We start from the raw sequence: 10,037 nt of genomic DNA on the forward strand, positions 1-10,037 counted from the left end.
CACGTTCTGCCATTGCGCTCCCGCCACTGGGAGCATTCTGAGCCTTTGCAGTAGTACTGCACAGGCACAGAGTAATCCCAGCTATGGGAGAGTGATGGGGGCGCAAGAGCAGCCAGGCCATGCATACGCAGCAACAGGCGGCTGACAGATATACCTGGATGGCCAGAGGAGGATTGAGGTGGTACGGGATGATGGCGAGGGAGCCAACAGCCTGAAGGTGGCTGGTGGAAGCTCTAGGGATGTATGACGACTATTTTTTCTTGTCTCAGGTTTCCTTTAAAGTGGACCTGAACTCTTGCACAGGACAGAAGGAAAACATAGACCAATGCACCCTGTATGTATTTAGAGAGTTTAGCTTGTTTAGTTCCCCCTCATTTGTGTTTAATCACAAGTTGCAATCTGATCTCTTCCCTGGGTCACATGACTGCCACGGCAAATAAGGCAAATAAGCTCATTTGAAAGCACAGGCTGTTAACAATATGTCTGCTTCCATGAATAAGGAAGTAGAAACACTGCAGATTTATTTTAGGATTTGTATCAGCTGTAACAAAGAAATGTTTTAGTTTAAAGGTTATTATGCTGTTGTGTATCTTTTAGAGCAGAGAGGGTGTTCTGAGTTCAGGTCCGCTTTAATTCCTTCAGCTTACTTGTCCTGGATCATTTTGGCCAGGATGTTTTTGATACAGTTAATTATTTAAAATTTTCCTGACCTTTGGGAGTGATAAGGGATGTAAAACAATGTGTTTTTAATCCCCAAATCTTGACAGATCAGCTGCATAACCTGTCCTGTGAAATGTGTACCCCTGTCGTTCTCTACTGTTTCTGGAACTCCATATCAGAAAACAAACGCTGACTGTAGTTTCCTAGCTTTACTCTAAAAACAATGATCTCTGTATTTGTACAATAAAATCTATAGAGGGATACATCAAAAAGAAGATAGCAACTTTCCAGTACACCAGTCACTTACAAATATGAAGATTCTGGACCGTATATAACATCGTCCATCAATACCAAATTTAACTTGAGCCCAAATGCACAGCAGAGGTTTACAGTCTTTCCTCCTGAAAGTGTGGAACAAATCTCAGCAGCCTCTGGAAAAGAGTGGTTTATCCATACATGTAAAACAGACTGTTGATTGTTGGCTAAATCCTCAGAATCTGCTACAAGGAAGGTCCAAGTAACAGGAAGAACCACTAAATGCTTTACCAGGTGGAATCACTTGGTACTGGGGTGCAGTGAGCCCCTAAAGAAAGGCACAGGGTAGATGGGGTTAGGAAAAGAGCTTCCTTTCTTTAATTGTCCGAGATCTAGATTGTACCCACAGCTGATGGATCTAATATAATACAGCCTCACAGCGTGCAAGTTTGGTAAACTATAATACTTAGAACAAAAGAAGAGGTGACCCAATTAAACCAACACATTTGATTTACTTGGGTCCCCTCTTCTTCTGTATTCTGTATTCTCAACTTCTGTAATCTGAAAACTGCAGGAGATCAGAAGAGTACTAATGGAGTTTCAGAACTAGTGAAATACAGGCATGCCTTTATTCTATCGACATTGTAGTCATGTATGTTAACAGAGAGAGAGAGGGGGATAAGAGCACAGGAAGTATTTCCATTACCTCTAGAGATTATTCAGTGAATTGAGGCTGAAATAGTCTCCATAGTGGCAGTCCATTTGAATGAAGACTCAAAGTCAAAGCAGACTGCTTAAGCTGAAACCTTTTAGACCAATTGAAGTGGGAACTTCACTCAGAAGTTTTTCAAATATGTTGGCAAAACACGGAGTGCTAGACATCAATCTCTTTGCCTCACCTGTCAACATAAAATTTCAAAATGTATTCTCTGTCCACAAGTCCCTTCAGGCAGCAGGTGTAATCGCTCTAAATCCTCCATGGAAGTTTCAATTGACATATGCCTTTCCTCCAATGAACCACATACTCAGAACCTTAAAAAAGATGCAAGGAGAGAAAGAAGCCCTGTCAGCTCATTTTATAGACAAGGAGAAATGTAAATGGTTCTATATTTTCTGTAAGGTGCTGTAACATGTCAGCATTGTATTACATATGGGAAAAAAATACATAATACGTTTAACTAAATTGGTTTCCATTCATATCCTCCCCCATGAATTGCAGTTTGCCTCTTGTCACTGCTGTAATACTGCTTTATTGCATACACTTAATTGACTTCTGACAACTCTACCTTCATTATCTCTTTTTGACATTTTTAATAAAGTGGACCAGATACTTTACTGTTTAGGTTAAGATATTGCTTTGTTAATCATCTTTGTAAACATGAAAATGTCATGACTTGGATATCAATACAATGGCTTTCAGATACCATCCTAAGCACAACCTATAATATACTAACAGTATTTTCCTCTCATCCAATCTAACTCCCGCATACAGGATTTCTCACATACTTCTATAGTTCAGTGGAACTCCCTCCATAAATGTGTGTGACAGTTGCCAACCTTTGATACATTTAAACACAACTTAGAAAGCATTTCTGTTTAGGTATATAAACCAACCTAAGCCATCTAGTCCATTAATGGGCTACCCTAACCTGCTGATTAAAGCACACACATATATACCTTACATACAATTTGCCAACCACCCTTACCTCTTGTGTTCACCCCTTTCTTGCCTTCCCTGGGTTAATATTTATATGTGCTGTTTGATTAGGTTGCAAGTTTGCAACCCTTTAGCACCTCCCTCATTCCAGGCAAAGTCCTAAGGAGAACTAGTGCAGATTCTCTCCCATCCCCTGGTGCAATGCATTATCACAGTACAGGGTCCGGTGATGCAGTAAACTGTATGCATGCAATCTGAGTATTCTACCTGTGCCTGTGTGTATGTTTTTCAAGTTCAACTGATTTCTTCTAACATCTAAAAACACATTTGTTGGTTAATTGGCATGCAAATAAATTAGAATGTCTGAGTGTGGCAGAAGCATGAGGTGGTGAGATATTTTATAGGCAAGGAGCCATGTAAATGGTTCTATATTTTCTCTAAAGAGCTGCATAACATGTTAGCACTGTATTACATATGGGAAATAAATACATAATACGTGTAACTAAAATGGTTTCCAGTCATATCCTCCCCAATGAATTGCAGTTTGCCTCTTGTCACTGCTGTTATACTGCTTTATTGCATATGCTTAATTAACTTCTGACAACTCTAGCTTCATTATCTCTATTTGACCTTTTAGGCATATAGCTTATAACATTTCTATAAATGTTATAAGCTATAGGCTTGTTATACATCAGTGGTTCTGGATGTTAGCCTGGCTTCAGGGGCATAAAGAGATAACTTGCATATTCTGTAGTGATGCATTGTGGGAGACTACAGTCGCTCACTTAAAGGGACACTGTAGGGGGGTCAGGGGAAAATGAGTTGAACTTACCCAGGGCTTCTAATGGTCCCCCGCAGACATCCTGTGCCCACGCAGCCACTACCCAATGTTCCAGCCCCGCCTCCGGTTCACTTCTGGAATTTCAGACTTTAAAGCCTGAAAACCACTGCGCCTGCATTGCCGTGTCCTCGCTCCCGCTGATATCACCAGGAGTGTATAGCACAAGCCCAGTATGGTCTGGGCCTGCGCAGTATGCTCCTGGTGACATCAGCGGGATCGAGGACATGGCAACGCAGGTGCAGTGGTTTTCAGGCTTTAAAGTCTGAAATTCCAGAAGTGAACCGGAGGCGGGGCTGGAACATCGGTGAGTGGCTGCGCAGGCACAGGATGTCTGTGGGGGACCATTAGAAGCCCCGGGTAAGTTCAACTCATTTGCCCCTGACCCCCCTACAGTGTCCCTTTAGTGAAATTTTAATGCATTTTAAAATGGGCTTGTGTAAATAGTGATGGACGCAAATTGAAAAAATGCACCTTTATTTCCAAATAAAATATCGGCGCCATACATTGTGATAGGGACATAATCTAAATGGTGTAATAAGCGTGACAAATGGGCAAATAAAATACATGTGTTTTAATTATGGTAGCATGTATTCATTTCAAACTATAATGGCCAAAACTGAGAAATATTGATTTTTTTTCCATTTCTTTCTTAATATTCCTGTTAAAATGGATTTAGAATAAATTAATTCTCAGCAAAATGTATCACCCAAAGAAAGCCTAATTGGTGGCGGAAAAAAACAAGATATAGATCAATTAATTGTGATAATTAGTGATAAAGTTATTGGCAAATGAATGGGAGGTGAAAGTTGCTCAGATGCAAAAAATAAGCAACCCTTTGCGCTTAAGTGGTTAAGACCCCATTCTGCCGCGGAAATGCAGCGAGTCACTTTGGATTATAATGCTGATTGCTGAAGTGGCGTGCACCATAAAAACAGGTATTTTAAAATGCTTCAGACTCTCTTTAGTGATGAATTATCGCAAATACCTTCTGTTTTAAGAAAGCAAACTACACTGAGCGATGCTTTTTAGTAGAAGAGCTTTTTGGTCTCTTTTAGTCCCCTGGACTCTCCTAGTGGTTTTAGGCCACCCTGAGCTGCTTGGGTATTCTGTTGACATCTTTAATAAAGTGTACTGGGTACTTTACCATTTAGGCAGTGGCATAGCAACAGGGCATGCAGAGGTTGCAACTGCACCGGAGCCTTTGACCCACTAGGGGCCTTCCTTCATTCATCTTACTAGCGTTTCATTGCAGCTGTGTCGGTAATCAAAACTATATGTGCATTGCATAGTGGTAATCCTTACCCTGCTCCTGCCTGGTGGCGCTAATTACGATTCCTCCTACCTCTGTGACACTGCAGCTGTCCTTGATAGGCTTTGGGGTTCCATATCAATAGAGAGTTTGATGCCTCAAGCTCCTTAGTTATGCCACTGGTGTAGGTGTAGCAATAGGGGATGCAGAGGTTGTGACCGCACTGGGGCCCTTGGACCAGAGGGGCCCACTAAGGGTCTTCCTTCATCCATCTTACTAGCTTCTCATTGGTACTATGCTGATAGTAAACAAATCAATACGTGCATTGCGTAGTAGTAATCCTTAACAGTTTCCTTACTCTAGATACACCTCTGGCATACCTATGAATGTGCTGCCTGGAGATTTGGGTGCAGGGTAAAGCCGATATATGGCTTACCCTCCTCCTGCACAAGTCCCAGCAGCGTTAATAACTATTCCCCCTCCAGGCCGCCACGGATATGAATGATGTAATGACAGCACCCAAGTTAGTCAGTGAATGCAGCTACAGCCGTAATTCCTATTATGGCCTATGGTGGCACAGACTGCGCCCAAATCTCCTGTGCTATTTTAACAGTGGTCGCACCCCTGTGATACTGCAGCTGTCCTTGATAGGTTTTGGGGCTCCATATCAATTAAGAGCTTGGGGCCCCATGTTAAACTCGCACTGGGGCCCCAAGCTCCTTAGTTACAGCTGTGTATTTTTATAAATCACTAATTTTTTCTAAAACATTTATCTATTGTGCCTAAGGCCTCTTTAATATTGTGATACACAGTGTAGGATCACTGGTTAAATTTCCTCAATTACACTGAAGACTTGTCGTATATGGTGGATTACAAGATTATTTAACAGGACGAATAAAGCACCCCAGCTGAAGGCGTTGTGCTGCAGAACAAGCTGAGGAGCCTAGCAAGCGATGCATTAAAATATATACCATAATGAACTGCACACCTTTCTGAATGGAATTGAGGAGCTGGTAGGTAATGGAGTGTATCGGATGCTTTTATAGCTCAGACAAAGTTTCCTAGTAAATAACTATATAGTCCACTTAGCTGTATTTTTTTTAAACTGCTTCTTCTTGGATGTAGAAGAATCTAGTTTGCTGCATTGCAAGTTATACTAAAGACTCAGTGGTGCTCCCTTCCTCTAAACTGCAACAGAAAGATCAACAGAAAACAAATACTGGAGGGAAACAGAAACATGGCAGGTGTGCTGAAAGCAGATCCAGTTGTACACTTTTAGCTGCCTGAGGCAAACTTGTGAGGATGCGCTCCCCTGACCCCCCCCCCCCCTATTTTGTAATGATAGCACCCGACCCAACAATTTACTCTGCTTCATGTACTGTTCTCACATGACATGCTGCAGCTCAACACAATAGCACACTGGCTGGCTGTGAGCATGTGGCAAACAAACTGCTCACCCTCAGCCATTCCATTCCTTGTCAATCAGGACAGCATTGCCACCTCTTCCATTCTGCTGTGCAAGTCAAATGAAACACTGCTGCTCTCCTAATTCCCCCCTCCTCACTCATTGACAGACTTCTCACACAGCACAACAAGCTGCTTTTCCCAATGATAATTTCGATACCCCACTCTCCTCTCGCTTCTCCTCCTACTCTGACTGCATGCTGTTAGTGTTAACACAGTACAAACATGCTTCCCCTTAATCTCTGCACCTGCTACAAATGTTTCACCTTGCTTCATAAGAAAACTGGCCCTGGCTAAAAGCCAGAAATAAACCAGGAGCAGGAAAAGAAAAGGTTACATTTTTAGAAAACTTTGGCTTCAGAGAGGGTAAGGATAAAACACAAGGGGACGAAAGAACAACAGCAGTGGTGTGTTACTCCAACCAGTAATGCACCAATGAGCACGTATCGTATCCATCGGGTTGGGAGGATTAAATCGGCCAGAATCGTTTCATGTAATGGTGATACAGATGGGGATACCCACTGTCATTATCAGTTACCACAGAAGATGGCTCTTTCATGCTTAAAGTGCACCTAAGACAAATGATAGTGCCGCATTTATACTTACCTGGGGCTTCCTTCAGCCCCCCTGTGGACCGTGGGCTTGCTTGCCGTCCTCCCAGGCAGCCACGGTCATCTGCTGGCTGGCCTGGTCTCTTCGCTCCAGTCGGCTCAGTAGTGGTGGCCCTGTTACTGGGAGTGTTCTGCATCTGCATAGTTAGCACTTAGGTTCCTAAGTTCTGCAAAGTGCTTAAAGTCCTGTGTATTGATGGATGGTCAACTGTAATCGAGAAAAAGAAAGTATAAGAATCCTTTGATGTCTGGAAAGGGAAATAGTTTATAAATGATGCAATAGCACCATGGCTGAAGGGGGAAAGGAGGACCAGGGAAAGACTTGCTCTTTTTGGGGGGTCTAATGGTATAGTTAGACATGCTACACACGATATTGCAAAGTTGTTTGCAACTTATTATGAAACCTTTATAATATCCCAAAGACTGCAATACCTAAAAATGTTGAACTAATACAAAAAGCTGCCTTCTCACATTTGTCTGAAGAAGACCAAACATTTTTAGATAAACCAATTAATGAAAAAGAATTCTATGAGATAACTGACAGTTTAGAGCAGGGGTGTCAAACTCAATCATGTAAGAGGCCAACATTTAAAACCTAGTCTAACTTGTGAGCCCAATTGTTTATCAAAATGTAATCTTTGGATGGATACACTGCAGAATACTACAAAATCATTGTGTCTGGTTCCAAACTGGTTTCCTGCATCCCTCTCCATTTTAGTGAATTTTTACTATATAAATGACAAGAGGATATTGCTTGCTTCCCAATAATCAGTTCAAAAGTATGTCACGTGAATCCTCTTTTCAAAAGATTCAGAGCCCTGATGTGAACATGGTTTTGAGTGTCCAAAGGGTTATAGTGGACCTTACATCTTGCACAGGACAGAAGGAAAACAGAGAGAAATGCACACTGTATGAATTAAGAGAGTTTAGCCTCTCTAATTCCCCCTTATTGGTGTCTAATTACAAGTTGTAATTTGATCTCTCCCCTTTGTCCCCTGACTGCCACGGCAGATAAGGCAGATAAGCTAAGATGTGAACGGGGCCTTAGAGAAATGAACCCTGTATGTACTTAGAAAGTTTAGCCTGTTTAATTCCCTCTCATCTCTGTCTAATCATAAGTTGTAATTTGATTTCTCCTTTGTGTCACATGACTGACAAGGCAGATATGGCAGATAAGCTTATTTGAAAACACGGGATGTTAACAATATGTCTACTTCCATGAAAGCAGGAAGTAGAAACAGGGCAGATGTATTGCAGGATTTGTATCAGCTGTAACAAAGAAATGTTTTTCTTTAAAGGTTATTATGCTGTTGCGTATCTTTTAGAGCAGAGAGGAAGTTCTGGGTTCAGGTCCGCTTTATATGAATTTGTACATGTTCTGGGGAATACAATTCAGATTAGTACTGTTACTCAAAGTGATAAGGGGACATCCCTACTCTCTGGGCATTGTAGCTCCCCTTCACCCAGTTGCGTCTGTCATGTGACGGATGTCTTCACTGATCGGTAGAGAAGCTCTGCTCGCCTTGCTACATCTTACCTCACTACACCTTTCTACATCTGATACAAACTCTGGAACTTCTGAACATTTAGGGCTTTTTACCACTGGGTGCTGCGTCTGTTTCCAAATCAGACATGGCTGCGTCCCGTGCTGCGGCGAAGCTGCTGCCAAATCACTATAGATGTGCCAGGCACAGCTATAGGGATTTGGATGCCTGCTTTGGAAAACTGCTGTGTACCATTAATATTATTTAGTATTTATATAGCACCAACATCTTCTGCAGTGTTGTACAGAGTATATAGTCTTGTCACTAACTGTCCCTCAGAGGGGCTCACAACCTAATCCTTACTAGAGTCCTATGTCTATGTATGTATCGTGTAGTGTGTATTAATTGTAGTCTGCAGCCAATATAGGGGGAAGCCAATTATATGTTTTTGAGGTGTTTGAAGAAACCGGAGTGTCCAGAGGAAACCCACACAGACACGGGGAGAACATACAAAGTTGCAACTTGCAGATGTTGACCTCACTGGGATTTAACCAGGGACCCAGCGATGCAAGGCGAAAGCATATACACTACGCCATCGTGCTTTATCATCCAGAATTGCATCGGCATGCAATTTGGATGACAAGCTATTGTCTGAATAGGCAGCGTTTCCCTATCCGGCTTGCATGTGGAGAAATGCTATTTATTTGAACTTAGTGGAAATGGGCCCTAAGAAACTGAATTTTCACTATGGGCAACCTCAGGTTTTATATGTTTTTAAAGCAAACCTGTTAGATAATTACCTCAGTAGAGAGAAGTCTCTGGATGATCCAGAGGCTTCTCAAATCCTCCTCCACCCCACCGCTGCTCACTTGGACCCTTTTCTCCTTTGCAGCTGCACTCTCGTCCAAGTACAAGCAAGAATACGTGGCAGCCTCTCATGCACGGAGGAAAAAGCTATGCATGAGCAGCTCTGTGCTTCTACACAGATGTGGACCACAGTTGCCCCTGCAAAGTGTGGGCGTGATCGTACATGGACAAGAGCATGACCAGGAGAACATGTTCGACAAGTTGTTCCAGAATATGCTCACATGTCCCATCACTGGATCGGTGGGGACGAGGAGGGTAGGGGAAGCTTTGGACTATCCTGAAGCTTCCCACTACTGAGATGAGTTTTAAATGATGTGTGTATATATATATATATATATATATATATATATATATATATATATATATATATATATATTTATTTATTTATTTAATTTCAGGTGCGCTTTAATAGGATCAGGCTTCCATTAAGAGGTAGGAGGACTTTGAAGGGTACCCGAAGTCCCCCTCCTCAAAAATGTTAGATACTTACTTCAGTAGCGGGATGCTTTCGGATGGTCCTATGTCCCGCCTACACTGCGTTGGGACCCTCTAACCAATCTTCAACATTAAGGTCAAAAATCGCTCCCCTCCATTTGTGAGCACAGCCGCACTACACAGGCGCAAAGTTAACCCGGCACCTGTGCAGAACCATGGAGCTGCTAATGCATGGCTTCTTCTCAGTGCACAAGTGGCTCTGTGCCACGCGTACGTTAAAAAGGGGCGCTGGGAAAAAAGGGCGCCGGGTTTTTAACGATAAGCATGGATAACGTTTAAAAATGTATTGTACTATATTTCGTTTAAAATTAATGTTTTTTAAAGTTATAAATCATTAAATAATGTGCATTAAATCGGCAATTGTAAAAACGTTAATCTTTCGTTTAAATACTGAAACGTATAATAACGTTAAAAAAAAAAATTACTAAGTAACCCTCCCTGTACCTACCCCTAA

This window comes from Hyperolius riggenbachi, chromosome 4, assembly GCF_040937935.1.
Source record: "Hyperolius riggenbachi isolate aHypRig1 chromosome 4, aHypRig1.pri, whole genome shotgun sequence".
NCBI classification, from domain to species: domain Eukaryota; kingdom Metazoa; phylum Chordata; class Amphibia; order Anura; family Hyperoliidae; genus Hyperolius; species Hyperolius riggenbachi.